A 15,640-nucleotide genomic window follows, 5' to 3' on the forward strand; every position below is an offset into this window, starting at 1 on the left:
TGGCACTGCTACAGACAACTGCGTGGAGCTGTAGATAGCTGTAAATATTTCAGATGTTGAAAGCCACAAATATGTAGAGGTTCTCCTCATGTTAATGTGTCTGATGTGCTTAAAAGCTGGATATCCCACTGGAAACAAGTCAAAACAGATTCTTCTACTCATTTCTATTTCAACTACAGACCCAGTCAGTCCTCTTTGTGTCTGTTGGAGTTTGCAACAGCCTAGTCCCCAAGATAACATTGCTGCACGTGTATCTAATGTGTATCTGGTTTTCTGAAGCATCCAAGAGGACTAGCAATCTGTACGTGCGCTTGGGCTCAGGATACATATACGTGCATTGCTGAACCCTTTTCAAAATTTCTGACTAATAGCAAACAACTTTTGAAGAGGCATTTCCTATAGAGGAACTATGGTTCACCAATTACTGCTTTTCACTACGTGCTCTCTTTTACGGGAAGGAGAGGGACCTACAGCCAGCCCCCATCATCACTGCTGTTATAGACAGTCTAAATAAGACTTGTGCTGCCAAGTGTCTAAACCATTTCGGAAAGGAGAGGCAGGATCCTGTGTGCTGAAACTGCTTTACTGTTTCTGTTAGTTCTGTTATTTCTGAAGTACCAGACCTAGTTGTTTCCCTCTGCTAACAGTATGGCTGCGTCCCAGCATTTGTTGGGCTAGAAAACGGGAGTTTTCAGCTGAAACACGCAAGCCTGATTCCCAGTACCTTTGGGGAGACAGTTGGCTCTCTGGATCTTAACAGCAGCAGGCAGAGTATACACGTTCTGCGCCTTCAACACTGAAAAGCATCTGTTTGAAGCACCGCTGTGGAAACAGAAGAATAATATTGCTGGCATTCTGCACCAGGCAGGAATAGAGAATGCAGGATAAATTGAAATGGCAGTTGATCTTTTTTTTTTAAGGGGCTTCAGGTTTCATCGCCTTTTTAAAATCTCTTCTCTTTTTTTAGAAATTTTACAGGTCTGGGCTAATTAACACTGAGCCATAGTGATTGAGCTTCTCAGAGTAGTTTGGAGATTTCTTCTGAGAAGCGACATTAGCCACAGAGGTCTTGCATAGCCTTTAGCATGCATTAACATTGAGCAGAAGATGTCGTGTATCAGAAAGAGGAGGACTTGGGTCTCACAGCACCTCAGGTCTTTCCCTGACTCTGCCACTTCCTTGTTCTGTGTCCCCAGGAGCCTTATTTAAGTCCTCTCTTCTTTATCGGACTGTAATACAAGTGTAATCACTGACCACCTCCATCTCATTGAAATTGTCAGACTTAGTTATCAAGGACCTATAGAAGTAGTTAGAAGTCTGAGGGAAGTTACAGAAATAAGTTTCTTACTCTCAATGGACAGAAGAGAAAGAAGGATTGTAGAGTTTGGTGATTTTTTTCATAGCTTATAGTGAGACCATGAATTGCCCCAAAAGAGCACAAGAGGCTGTTCCTAGGCTGGAAGGCATTAAAGAGTTGGTGGGGCTCTTCTCCAGGCTACAGTATGTTTTTGGCAGCGGCTGTCACCGCTCAAAAGATGCCATTACATACATGCCACTAGCAGATCTGTGCTTTGCAAGTTGAGTGCTGGGAAGGAGAAGGGGGTGTTACACGCAAGATAGCAGAGATCTTTGTCATTTCCTGGCTGTGAAAATAGTGCTGTTTGTTCTTTTGAATGGCAACAGGAGTAAGGTGCCTTCTCATTTATTAGACACTCATGAAGATGGATGGGGGGAAAAAAGAAAAGAGAGACAATGGCTAGAAAGCTACTGAACAGGCTTAATCAGCAACTTGTTACTGTGAATCACTAATAGGATACCCCCAAAATTTAGGGACTAGGAAGTCACTGGACTACTTTGAGTCCTATTTTTTTAATTTGGCAGAATGTCCCCTACTTCTAGCACCTGCAGTACACACCTTCTGGACGTGTCCTTCCACAGTGTCAGTGTGTGTATATAAAATTAGATCCATACGAACTATGTGTGCTTATAGATCCGTACAAACGATGTGTGTGTATACATCCATATGCGTGCGCGCACACACACACAGAGCCGTGTATAGAAACCGCAGATCTTGGGGACGGTCTTGGGAGTCCCGGGAGAACAGGCCGTTATTGCACTTATTTTGTGTCACCCTTATTTCTAATCAGACGCACACACATGCACACACCTCTCACTGGCTCACTGCAGCTCTGTGTTTTCTTTTATTATCCTGGCAGGAGACGAGCTTCATTAGGGGAGTGGAGTCTCTAACAAGGATGGGGAATGGCAACAACAAAAGGATGTAGCAATATAAAGTTATGTCAAAAAACCTTTACAAGAAAAACGGCTGACATTAGAAACAGTGTGCATTAAAAATTCAAGACGGTTGGAAGTGGGGGCAGGACTGGGGAGAGAGAAACAAATAAATACACAGGCTTTAAACTAATAAATCTTTGTATTTGGGAAATGCATCAAACCCTGCATGCTATTAAAACTGGGTTTATTTCTATTATTATTAATAACAATGATAAATACATTTTTTTCTTGGATCTCAGTGAGAGCTATCCGCATTTTAAACACACATTTAACAGGCTAAGCAATCTTTCCCTTGTACTGTTTCTGTTGTTAATATTCAGTGACTGGGAAGTCTGTTTCATCATACCTGAAACGGAACTAGCTAACTCAGCCAGCAAATAATTTTGGATGTATGTTGACCAGTAGCCCCAATTTAGTCAGCTCCGTGAAGCTACACCAGCCCATCCACCCTGTTTCCTTTGGCTAATCAGATATGCTAGCAATCTAGTTATCCCTGGGTTTTTCTAGTCAAGCTCTTGTGGAGAATCAGTTAACCCCAACACAAAAAAAACTTCAGGCTAGTCTACGGGTAATAGATTAATCAGTTTTTGCAAGGAGCCAAGAAGTCCATATCTACCTGTAAGGGACAAGGACATGGAAAGGAAGGCAGATTGCTGTGCTATTTAAGCACTAGGAAATCTACTTCTTAGTCTGATCTTAGCATCTAGCCCTGCAGATCTCAAACACGTATTTATTTCCCTCCTTCTCTGCAAATTGACAAACACATCTGTATAGAGTAAAACTGGATGACTGATGCAGTTCTGCAATTAGCAGAATTTGAAATTAGAACTTCCACTTCTATGATCTGCCTCATTAGAGAGGTGAGGACTTGGGTGATGGGTGGCAAGCTTCCCTGTTCCCACAGAGCTGGGCTGTACGCCCCGGGGGTGATGCCCTGAAAGCAGGACAGTGGTAGGGGCAAGCTGGCCATTTTGCTCCCCTAACCTTAAGAATTCAGAAGAGGCCCAAGGTTCTCTAGCCTGACCAGTCTAGTCCTTCTCACCTACACTGAATTCATATTAAAATTGTGATTACTCACGCCCAACTCCTGAGCCTGAATTTGCAGTTGCAGAAGTACGCAGAGATGTCTTCCAGGTGGAGAACCCCTCACGGTGCTGTTTTTATCTGCTTCTCAAGGTGTGTTAGCAGATGCCTATGGGTTATAGCATTGTGTTTGGATTTCCTGTAGCAGGGGGCCTGGCTTCCCAGCTTCTCCTTTCTGTCAGGTTTCTCCCGCTTTTTACAATGCTCATTCATACTGTTGTAACTACAGACTTTTACAGACTTTCACCAAACCAGTTCTGCCCGCCTTTGGTTCTAAATGCAGTTAAAAAATGACACAGCAATGCACAGAGGTTACCAATGGTTCTTGGGAGTGCCAGAGGCTGGGCAGGGTGTGGGGGCAAAGGATTCCCCTTCTCTGAGAGGACAGCTTGCTTTGTTACTTTTGTGCAGCCAGCAGGAAACAATGGTGAGAAAAAGCCCCTCCCAAATGCATAAGACAGGTAGTAGAACCATCAGCATAGCCTCTCCTAAATTCAGCTTCAGATTAAAAAGGTCTCACAAAACAAAGGAGATAAAACCAGGAACCTCTTTCTTTGACACTTTCAGCTTTATTGCTTTAGAAGTGGAAGCAGCAGAGCCATGCTTAATAAATCCTGGGATTTGGGAAGTATATCAAACTCTGCAGGGTATTAAAACTAGTTAAGATGCCTCGTGCTACTGTCTGTGGTTCTTGTGACTTTCTGAATAGCTCCAACAATCTGCCAGCTGCTTTAGCCAGGTCAGAAAAGGAGACTCCTACCTACATCTAAATTCTCTCACCTCCCAGTACCTCCCTCTTTGTGTCTTTACCTACTCATCCTTCCTTCCTTGCTTCTACCCTAACAGCCAGCCATGGGCCTGGCTTTCTGTCTCTCTTATGTATAAATGCATTGGTTTTACATGAAGAATGGGGCATCCTGCTGGACATCGAGGATTTTTTCCTTTCTGTTTTCTTGCTACAACTGCGACGTGTTTCTTGAGGTCTTTTTTCTTGCCGTTTGTCCTTCTCTTCTCCAGTTTTTTTTCCGCAGCAGCGTGAGGTTGGATATTTAGAGCTATCCATGTGGCAGCTTTTTGAGTTCCCTTTATTACAACTGCTCAGAAAGGGTGAAGTAACAGAAAGCCTCCTGCAGTTTTTTTCTAGCCTTCAGGGAACCCTAAACAGCCAAGCAGCCCTCCAGCAGGTTAGGATCTCTGTCGCTCTTCAAGGCATGCTCTCAGGAGTGTGGTGTGTAGACAGGGAGTTACCCTGTTGTTTGGAAGCATCAGTGGAAAGGGACAGTCGTGTGTTGTGGTTAGCGTAATACCTGCTCCTTGATTTGTTCAGGTGGCATGACGCAACCCAAAGCAGGGGGAAAGCTTTGTACACAGACAGACACAGGACCTGTGGGAGCTGGGTGTTTTTCAACTCCCACTGTAATGTCAGTTCATGACCCTCTGAGCAGTGTAATACCTGCACGTGTTTATTCACTGGCCTTCATGTGCAGCAGGGCAGGGAAAGTAGGAAAAGAAGGTGGTGAAAGGAGGCTGAGATCAATGTGTTGACAGCAAAATATCCACTGAGAAAAAAAATGTTCCCTTTGAAAAACAGTAAAAACCATCTTTTCTATCTGTCTCTGTATTTGTACGGTTGTGCGTATGTATGTGTGCAGGCTCTTGCTCTCTCTCACACGCAGTTCTCTTAATATTATTCATCCTTATTACGTATCATTATTCTTTATTATGATTTATATGCCATGCCATGGCTTTATTATGATTTATACCCCTGCCCCCAAAAGAGCTTACAGAAGGCATCACATAGCAAAAAGACAGGCATCCCTGTACAGGGGAAGAAACATGGCTTTCGCCCTAAGCAGCGTCTCTAACGTTTCTTCTAAGCTATAATGAACCTCATTTCTTGGCTTCTGCAAAAGGATTTGGTTTTACTTGTACAAGTCTACAAGTCAAGCTTTTATGCAAGGTTATGGTCCCCAATTCCTTTGCTGCTGAGTGTGAATAACTGCCAACAGTGTCAACAGGAGTTGCTCGTTGCTGGCAGCAAGGAACAATGTCCCTCCCTTCTCCTGCTTATTCTTCTAGATCTTGATTTTCATCTTGCCTATTAAAAGAGATTCATTTAATGATTGCCCTTAAAGCAGGGTGATCCTTGTTGTGGTTGGGGAGGAACTTTCCTGGACTGCTTTACAACAACAGCTTCACTCAGTGCTACTCTTAAAATTAGTCACAATTTAGGGACATTTCCACAGCTCAAAACATCGTAAGAGGCAGCATTACATTTGCGTACATATGTGTAGACAACAATGATCAAGTGAGTAATGCTTTCTAAGTTGCCAGTAACGTTACAGTGTTCACCTGAAGGAACCTCAGCCTGTCACTTGGTTTTGAGCAAAAAGGTGCCCTGTTTTGTCAGTTGTGTTGCTTTGTTGAAAAACCTAAAGCAGTGAAGTGCCATGTCTCCAGAACCCTGGCAATTTTCTCCTCTCTTTGGTAACAGAATAACTCAGCTCCCCAAACCAGAAAACTGAAAGAAGGAACCTGCTCTGCAGGCTAAAGGCAGAATCTTCAAAGAAATGTAAAGAAGACTGGAGCTGTCTCAGAATGAGACTTTCAGAACTAAGTATCTGGGGAGCCCAAGGACACGTGCTTTCCACTCCCTCAGACCTTTTGTCTTCACTCAGAAAAATATGTGTATTTTTGAAATGTATAAACTTCAATTTTTTATGGCCAAGGCCTTACTGCTTCATCCACATTAAAATTTAAAGCTGGGCCAGTCCTTGAGCTCCTTTGGAAATGCCAGTCAAGGCTGCAGCAGGTAACAGAGAAAAAAGAGGGGAGATGCAAGACCATAGGAATAAGGAACCAGGAGTTTTCCTTAAGAAAATGGTGCTGTTTCCTTTGAGGTGACTGTGATTCTCCCTGTACGCCCCATGTTTGCTTTCTCCATAGTACTCTGTCCACTCTGCGATCTAGCGTGCAGGCTCTGCCCCCCAGAAAGCCCATCCTCAGCCGTAGCTGCGCTCCCCGCGGCCTCCTGCTCTCTTGCCCCTCGCTCATTACTGTGCTTCTAGGACTCCCCTGAATGCACACGGGAAGTGGCAAACCTGTCAGAAAACCTGGATTTCCTGGAGCTGATGTTGTTCATGGCAAGGAGGGTCAGATTTTTTGTGTTACGGGAAACCCATGACAACAATAAAAACAACAATGCCCCACCCTCCTGCTTCTTTACTGGCCACGATTTAGATGATTGTGATGCAGGCAGCAAGGGATAATCTGTTGGGGAAATGGGTCTAAGGCAGAGTCGGGAAAAACTTTTGAGAACCGTTTTGGGGATGGGAACACATCAGCGAGTTGTGTGAAGTGCTGTTTTGCAACATGGGAGCTTGCTTTTTGGCATGGGTTGTGCATTGTAACATGGCATAAATAATCTTTGCTGGGTATTCAGATCTGTGTGCAGCCCTGTGTGGCTTGTGGAGCCCCCGTGATGGAACAATGCCAGCGAGGAGTAACGGAGGAGTTAACCAAAACCTTCAAATACAACCAACTCCCCTGTGGCAGAGCAAAGGAAAACTCTGAGCTTAGGTTTCTGCACTGTGTTTGGGTTTTTTGATCTGGCATCCAGTTTGGATGCCAGAAGTTTCTAAAGCTGGCCTGGTGTGACTCTGATCCTATTTGAAACGTTGGCAAAACTCATGTGGAATTCAGTAATGCAAAAAAAGAGCAGAGTCTTGGAGTGCATCAGCTAGCTGTTCGGGACAGGGACTGTCTTTTGTCCTTTGTACAGCACCTCATACAATATGGTCCTGGTGCTGAGATGTAACAGCAATGCGAACAATAAATAATAATGTTTTGTGAGTTGATGAGGGCTTAGGGCAAGCATACATGTATGCTACATGTCTGTATGTATGAGTAAGTGTCAGAATTAGGGAGTAGCGAGTATTTAATCACAGTAAACAGACACATTTTCTTCCCTTTTCCTGAGGAGCTGGTCAACCATCCAGCTATTTTATTTATTTATTAAGTATCACTGGAGATAGTTCAGCAGCAGGGGAGCACTGCTCTGTCTCCTGAATGATGACTGCCATGGGGCTTGAGAAATCAGTCATTTCTCGCAAGAAAAAACTGTTTGGTGGGTTAATGATGCAGGGTAAATACTGACAGTGGCCAGTGGTCTGAGCACACCAGACATGACCTGAGGGAATCATAGATTCTGAGGGGGCTGTTGCTGCTGCTTCTCTGTAATGTGATTGCTTCTTTATAATGGCTTCAACTTCTTCTCCTTCCCCCCCCCTTTATCATTATTGACCAAGGAGCATCAGTAAGGCTAGAGAATAAATAGTTCCCTGATGGTTAACAACAGGCTCTCCACCAATTGGAATTCAAGCTGTGCTCCCTGTTATATTCTTTATAATCACACTTTATTGCACAGAGCAGAAAATAAAGCATCCGGCTCTCCCTCTCCCCCCCTCCCCTTTCCTCCTCGCTACCCCTGGGAAATTGGGTGCTGCCTTCTCCTGGAGCAGGTGAGAGGAGGCTGGGCATGCACCAGTGGGACAGGGTCTCCCTGCAGACTGGGAAACCCGTTCGCAGGGGCGGGTGCAGGAGCACCCCTCCCGCCGTGCGGGCCGGCTCCCGCTCGGCACCCCTGCCTGCCCTGGCCCCGGGGGCAGCGCCGTCCCCCTCCTCCCGGCCCGGGGCTCAGCTCGGCAGCCCGGAGCCGCCGCAGCCCAGGCGGGGAAGGCGAGGCGAGGTGCTGCGAGCGTGTGTGTGTGGTGCCGGGGGCCGCTCGGCTCCCCCCGCCCTCCGCAGCCGGCCCCGCCCGGCCCCGCGGCCCCGCCGCCCGCCCCCGCTGCCGCCACCCCCGGCGGCGCGGCGCGGCTCGACGGGGCGGGCGGCGGGGCCGGCTGGCTCCTGCGCGCCCCAGTGTTTGCGCAGCCACCCCCCGTCTGGGGCCGGGTTGGGGCTGGCTCCAGGCTCCCGGGGGCGGGAGGTGATGATTTTCCAGTGGGTATTTGTCAGGTCAGAGTCTGCGCCGCCCGCCGGGCTCCGCGCCTCGCTCCCCGGGTTATTTATTACCTCTCTCCCCGGCGGCAGCGCTGCGGCTCCGGGGCTGCTGCCAGCAACCCGCGGCGGCGGCGGGGGCCCCGCCGGGGGGTTCCCGAGCAGCGACGGGCCGGCCGGGAGCGCTGCTCGCCTCGCCGCCCGGCGCCAGAGCCGGCGGGCCGGCTGTGCCCTCCTCCCCCTGCCCCTCTCGGCACCGGCGCGCCTTCGCTCGGCGGCTCTCGCCCCTCCGGTGCAGCCGGGTCTGGTGTCTCCGGGAGCTTTGGCGGGGGGGAGGCAGGAGGGAAAAGGCTTTGCTGAGCGCTGGGAGAAGGCTGGTTGTTGAAAAGCACTCTGGAGCTGAGTTGGAGGAAAAGGAATCTAATGCATTTCTAATGGGGATTCGATTTGGTGGAGCTAGAGGCACCGTTAGAACAGAGCATCCCAGCCTGCGCTGTTGTCCATCGGTTAGCTGAAACTCCTGATACCCAAAACAAGCTCATCCCCTCCTTATTCAGGAGCTCAGAAGTCTCTGTCAAGCAAGGGGGAAAATTTGGTTTTGCGGACTTCTTGATGACTGCAGCCCATGCCCTCCATGGCGGTCAGAGCGAGCTCACACTCGACGAGCACTGCGACCCATCGGGCTCTGCAGCTTCCAGAGCGGCTCTGGAAGGCGGGTTGCGAAAGGATGGGGCTGTAGCTCACCTCAGCACTCCGTCATACCTGCGGGTCAAATGATAGGAGTGAGATAATAGGTGTGCCTGGGACAGCCTTTGCAGAGCTCTGGTCTCTGTGTGTGCCTGTATAAACTCAAGTTGTGGACATTCTGGACTGGAGAATGGGGTCAGAGCTGTGTCACACTGGCAACCACACAGTATACTGTTTCTGATGTGAAATTACTCAAAATCCACATGACAACAGCATTACATGATTGACATTTATTATATTTTTGTTGAGTCGCTGTATGTGAAGTTGGATTTTTAAGATAAAAGTGAATGCAATCCCTAGGCTGACCTTATCTGCTCTTACTGGCTGAGTTACGTTCCTAGGATACCTTTAACCTGAGGATCTCCTAGTGCTTTCCAGATCTTCATTAACATTTCACCCTTATTTCAGCTTGTTTGTTTCCTTTGCATGCAGATTTCTTGTGTGCCCCATCAGTTTGTTTCCCCTGTCAGTAGTCGGTGCGACTAGGGTGCCTCCATGGATTTTGTCCCTGGGATTGTGACCTGAGCCTGCTCTAAGTGATGGGACAGGGACACCATAGCATTGGGGAAAGGCCTGATTTGATGGTTGACTTGTCAGAAGGAAATGCCTGTGTCTTGGGGAGAGTTGCCACAGCGTATGGGGAAAATGGCCTTGCTTCTGTTTATGATGGGGATTCCGGTCTAAGCTTTCCCTTCTAGACCTTCTGTACTAGTCTGTCCCTTGGACAGAGGAGAATTGCTGACTGCTCTTCTTCCTGAAAAGAGCAGGCACTTAAACCCAACCCAGTGATGCAACTGTAGGGTCCCCACGTGTGGCAGACACGCAACCTGCATTTCTTTTGCAAGGGCAAGCAACTCAGAATTCAGTCTTGCTCCTGACAGCTTGACTCCTCACTGTTTTTAAGGTGCCTTTCAGACTTGAAACTTTTGTGCTGCTTGCAATGTATTCAGGTCAGAAAAAAGCGGGAACTAGCAAGCAAATGTTTCTCTCTCCCAGTGAATTATACTTCTCTCATCCTGACCGCAACCCCTTGGACACAGGGGAATACAAGAAGCAAAGTGAATACTATTTTGTTATTGTTTAGCTGTATTTCTCTCCTGGTGTCACCTGCTCGTCTGCAGATGCAGCAGGATCCCCAGAGCGTGTGGATCCTTCCCCGCTCCCCCCCATCTGTTGCCCTCACCCCCACTCCCAAGCAGTGAAAGTAAGTCCCGAAAGGCTTTGCCTCTGGTTCACGGGGAGAGGAGAGAAGAGAGCGCTGTAAACTTCCAGCATGTGTCAGGACAACTATTGTCACAGGCAGGTTAAAAGAGAGCCACGTGGAGGGGAACTTGGTACTCTGGAGGCAAAGGGGACTGCACACGCAGGTGGGAAGGCCAGGGAAAAATGCTAACGAGTGAGAGGTGGTTAGCAGCAGTCAGAAGCTGCTAATTATCCCATGCTCCAGCTTGTTCTCATGAGAGCTGGGAAACTCTCTCTTTGATCCTCCTGCATTTCATCTTATAATTGGATGGGGGTTCCAGATGTTTCTGCCGAGTGTTTGAGGAGCTGATGGAAAGACATATCTTGAATCAAGGGTCTTGGACAATTCCGGAGGTATTTTCAGTGCTTTGCTAAAGGAATGCTTGGGACACCATTCACCTTCTTGTCCCTGTTGAGTTACTGCTAGGGTTTATTTGTATCGTCTCCTCAATCGCCTTTTCTTTACCATACACATCCTTAAGGTTCCACCCTTTTTTACTCAAGTTTCATGGAGAACAGAGCTGAATGTTTATCTCCTCCTGCTTAGAAGACCTTTGAATTCGATTAAGTTTGTGTCTCATTGCTGCAGTTCTGTATGACTATTCCAATAAATGGATTTACTGATTTAGTGGCATTTAGTGGTAGCTACTGCAGCAGCAAGTCTGAAGACAGCTCCAAGAACATCAATGGAAAGGGAATTTTGAATTTGTCATTGCAAATATGCATGTTGAAAGCCTGATTCTAGCAGCTAGGTCTTTTCATGAACAGTACCTCCAACCTAAGCAAAACAACTTGAAATGTAAAGATGTAATTTTTGCAGTAGGTTGCTCATTAATGGGCCGCTGATCGAGGTATTAGCAGAAATCAGCTGGGGAGGATTTTTCCTGTCTGTTCCACGAGGAGACAAATCCACTCCTGAAACACCTGGTCTCACAGAAGCTCTGATGAGAGACTGTCATTGCACTGCAGGTTTCTTTAGTATTTCCAGAAGAATGTCTCCTGTGGCACAGTGCTGGCAGAATGGAGAATGATAGGGACTGAGTAAGAAGGTCTGTTTTCTTGGAAAAAAGTTACAAAAGTATCAGTGTAGTTAAAGTATTGTAGGTATAACAGCATGATCTCTATTATTATTCCAAATAATAATAATGCCTTTCCCCAGTTGAGTAATGCAAATAAGATCAGAAAAGTACCTCTCTCAGAAAAGCTTCCCGAGTGGGAGTTACACAGTATGAAATGGCTCTATAATTTTAATGGTGCGTTTCTCAGCGCAGACAAACCCTGCTCTTGCAACAGTCCCACGGAGTGTCGCGAAAGAGGGCATTAGTGTTACTGAAGGGCCAGCAGTTTTCTAAGGAAATGTTTTCTGTAATCAGCTATAATCTGAAATGAGGTAACAGTGCCTAGGTGCCATAGTGACATCGACAGATGGGATGTGCCAGCTCCTCGCTGTAACAACCTCTTGAGTATCTCCTTACGAATTAAAACACCCAGTCACACGTTTATCGTGAAGGCTTATAGCTCCAGATGGAAGAAGAAGCTGCATTCACCCAGGCATGCACGCTCTTGGTGATCTTACTTGGCTGTTGACCATGAGCACTGCATGGAGCTGTGTCCCCTTCCAGGACTGTGGATAGAGAGGAGGCTGGGACCCATCATCCCTACGTACTCATGAGGTAGAACAAGAGCACAGAGGGGAGAGAGTGCCTTTGTCCTCTGTACAATGTTGTGTTTGCCTCCTGAGATAAAGGTCAAAGTGCACAGGAGAATCCTCAGCAAGGGGTGCCAAAGCTGACGTCTGTGGTAGAACAGGGAACAGAGATGGGCGACCCTCAACCCGGAGCCAAACACTCTTGAATTACAGTTCAGGAGGCAAGCGGTGGAATCTAGAACAGGTTCACACTGCAGAGTCTGGGAATCCATTATGGGCAGCACACTCCTTGACTTCTTGGATATGAGCTCTGCTCCACAAAGAATATGACAGAGAGCAAATATTGAGGAATTTCAAATACGAATGGCTGAAAGTTAAGCAGACACATTACTGTGCTAGTCTCCGTAATCAAGGGCAGGTTGTCTATTGCTTTTGGAGCTGAGATTTGGGGCTGGTTTTATGGGGTGTTTTAGGAACCTCTTGTTTTCTTAGATGATGTGAATCTTCATGTCTGGGCACTGGAGTGCACGCTGTTTCGAGGAGGTCATTCTCTCTCCCTGCTTTGTCTCGGCACAGGCATTCTGGCTGCTGAAGCCATTTTGGAGCTTTCATGCAGCAGTGGCTGCCATCAATTCAAAGTGAAGGTAAACCCACACTGCTGAAAAGGTCCAAAATATTTGCAAAAAGGTGCGGGGCATGCACAGAACTCTCTCTTAGTTTGAACTGTGTGCTTGCTTGCTTGTTTTCCTGCCACCGCAATAAGCAGGACTGGGCCTATGCCTGCATTTGGTGAGACCTCCTCCAAAGAAGCCCCCTCGGCATTGATGATTCAGTAGGTTTCAGTCTGTTCTCAGAGGATGTTTGGCCTCGTGGCATTTCATACTTCTGTTTAAAAAAAAAAAAAAAAAAGGTGAAGAATGGGATGCCATGGGATTTTAAATTTCTCAAAGAGAGTCTTTTTTTATACAGTATTGTTAGTGATGGAGGAATAGTTTAAACCCCTTTTTCTCTCAGAAGAATTAAGGATCCAGACAGATGTCAGCTGTCTCAGAAAGGACTCCCAAGCTGCTGTTCCAGAGTTGGCCAGATGACTTCTGGTATCTAAAGCCTCCTCCTATTGTACCACACCACGTGTCTCGAGAGCAACAATATAGGGTATTTCTTCTGTGAGGATGGAAGCAAGTGGTAGGGGCATATGCAAACTATGAGCAGTAGCCATGGGGACCAGGAAACTAAGGGAGGAAGGGAGAGAGGAAGGGAGGAGAAAGAACGGGAGGCTCAGCCCAGAATAATGAGGATATAACGTCCCTAAGCAAGTCCGTTTACCTGGGTTTGTACCATGTCCTGGACTTCTTAAGGTTGACGCTAATAGGGTTATTCATTGTATAAAGAGAGAAATGAATGGCTTAGTTTGCATTACTGTATTTCAAGAAGCAGACTACAAATCTGATTAGAACGAGGTATAAAATTGCATAGGTGTATATGGCCAATGTGTGTGTGTGTTTATGTGCACATGTGTACAAACACACAGGTTACTTCTAAGAAGCACAGCATGTTTGTGACAGTCTGAAGGTTAATCCAGATTGGGACTTGATTTCCATACTCACTTAGTGAGAACTGATACAGTCTTTGTAGTTACAACGAAAATACCAAATATATTGGAACAATGAGCATTCTTGCAGTCAAATACAGCACCTTCCCCGGTGAGTTATGCTAGGTCTACTCTCTCAGGTATTAGTAGGAGAGAGGAGGAGAATCTTGCACTCAATAATTTATGGATCCATAAGGATTTTTTTTTTTGAGCAAGTAATAATTCTTTGGAAATTAAGGCTAATTAAAAGCAATACCGTCCCTATAAATGCATTCAGTTACTTTGTCAAGACAATTGTTGTTTGTTTCCCATGATGTTCCCATGTGCATCCTAATCAGTGTTTTGCTGCAATTGTGATTAGAGACCATACCACAGAGACAGACTCCTCAAAACTGAAGGACGGTAACAAGCAGTTGGGTGGTAATAGACTTGAGTGTCTTCTGGATATTTACAATGGATTAGGCTTTTTTATTTCAGGGTCAGTGCAGCCTTACCCTATATGCAGTGGTTTATGGCTAACATCAGCATTGCTTCTGGGTGCAAAGCACATGTGAGAAATGTCTGCATGCTTGATGTACTTAAAAGGGAAGACAGGAACTTAAAAAGATCTCTTTCCTCCACTCCTCATCCTCAGTAATTAGCCCCAACTTCCTCCTAAGGCTTTCCCGGGTACTGAAAACTGAAAAGTGTGTTGGAACCCAGCTTTTTGCCCCTTCAGCTCTTGGCACATCTGTTAGTCTGCTGAGGATGAGACACAAGTTACCATATGGCTCAAATGTTAGCGACTGAAATTCTGACGACTGCTCCCATAAAGCCAAACTAATATTTCAGCAGCCTGTCTCTTACCAATTGATATGCACAGAACCTCAGGTTTGATATTTTAGCTCTTCCTGTCTTTCTCAGCGCAGAAAACAAAGAAAAATTAGTTCTCTTGTTTACCCGGAATCTGTTTTCTGAGTGCACACGCCTGTGCATCTCTGTGTGCCCGTGTCTAACAATGGATGACCCTTGGTGCCAGGCTGTCACTACTACTCTGTGTGTCAATTGCTGCAGGACTGTAGCTGTTGCCATCATTTTGTCCGCAGCTACGGCTAACTCTGTGCTACAGACGACAGATGAAAGGAATAGCTTTTGCCAACAGTACAATGTTCAAAATGCCCTTTTCTCCTTTCCTCTTGGTGCAAAACTTTTTAAACTGTGACAGTGTACAGAGTAGTTTTCAAGTGTGTGCTGACAATGTTTGCATGCGTGCCTTTCGAGTGTGAAGAGTGAGTGAAAACAGTTTGTGCCATGTCTGAATGCAGATTAGTTTTGGTTAAGGCAAGGAAGATGTATGACAAACAAAATCCTTTAGTTGTGCTGTGAACAAAATAATTATTTGTAAGTATTTGCCAAGGAGTTTAGATGAACAATTTTAGGCATCAAAATTACTTGTAAACTGCTTGCTCTGACATTTCTGCATTTGCCACTTGTGGTGTGTTATGGCTCACGATTACTTGGTTTTGCCCAGCGACTGAGTTACTGAACTTGAGAAAAACATAGCTATAGAAATCTATAGTATGAGATAGAAACGAGTGCGGAGAGTGAACACCTGAAGAGTTGTGCTTCCCAGCTCTGCTTTACAGAGACATTTTCTGTTTTATGAGTGAAGAACCTGAGTTTCAAGTCACTAGGTGAACTGCTGCAGCCACATAGTGAGGCAAAATAGGCAGAACTGGAAGTTGGAATGCCTGACTCCACATGTAGAGAAGTTCAAGTTTGGAAGTCTGACAAACAAATAAAACTCGGTGCTAACTAGTTGCAGCAGGCAGCTTCTCTTGTCCACAAGCATGCTGCATTTGCTATAAGCAAGGCAAGGGAAGGAGCAGAAAAGTTGCTCTTCTTCCAAGGAACTCAAATCACCATGAGAAGATTCAAATGTGTAAATGCCTGTTTACATATTTTTTGAAATTCCCTTTGTTTTTGTTATTCTTTTATCTAAGTTTTTGTTTGATTAAAGCGCTCTGGTGCAGTGTAGTCATGGCAACAGGTTTACT

Source organism: Gavia stellata, chromosome 27 (genome assembly GCF_030936135.1).
Source record: "Gavia stellata isolate bGavSte3 chromosome 27, bGavSte3.hap2, whole genome shotgun sequence".
Taxonomy (NCBI): Eukaryota; Metazoa; Chordata; class Aves; order Gaviiformes; family Gaviidae; genus Gavia; species Gavia stellata.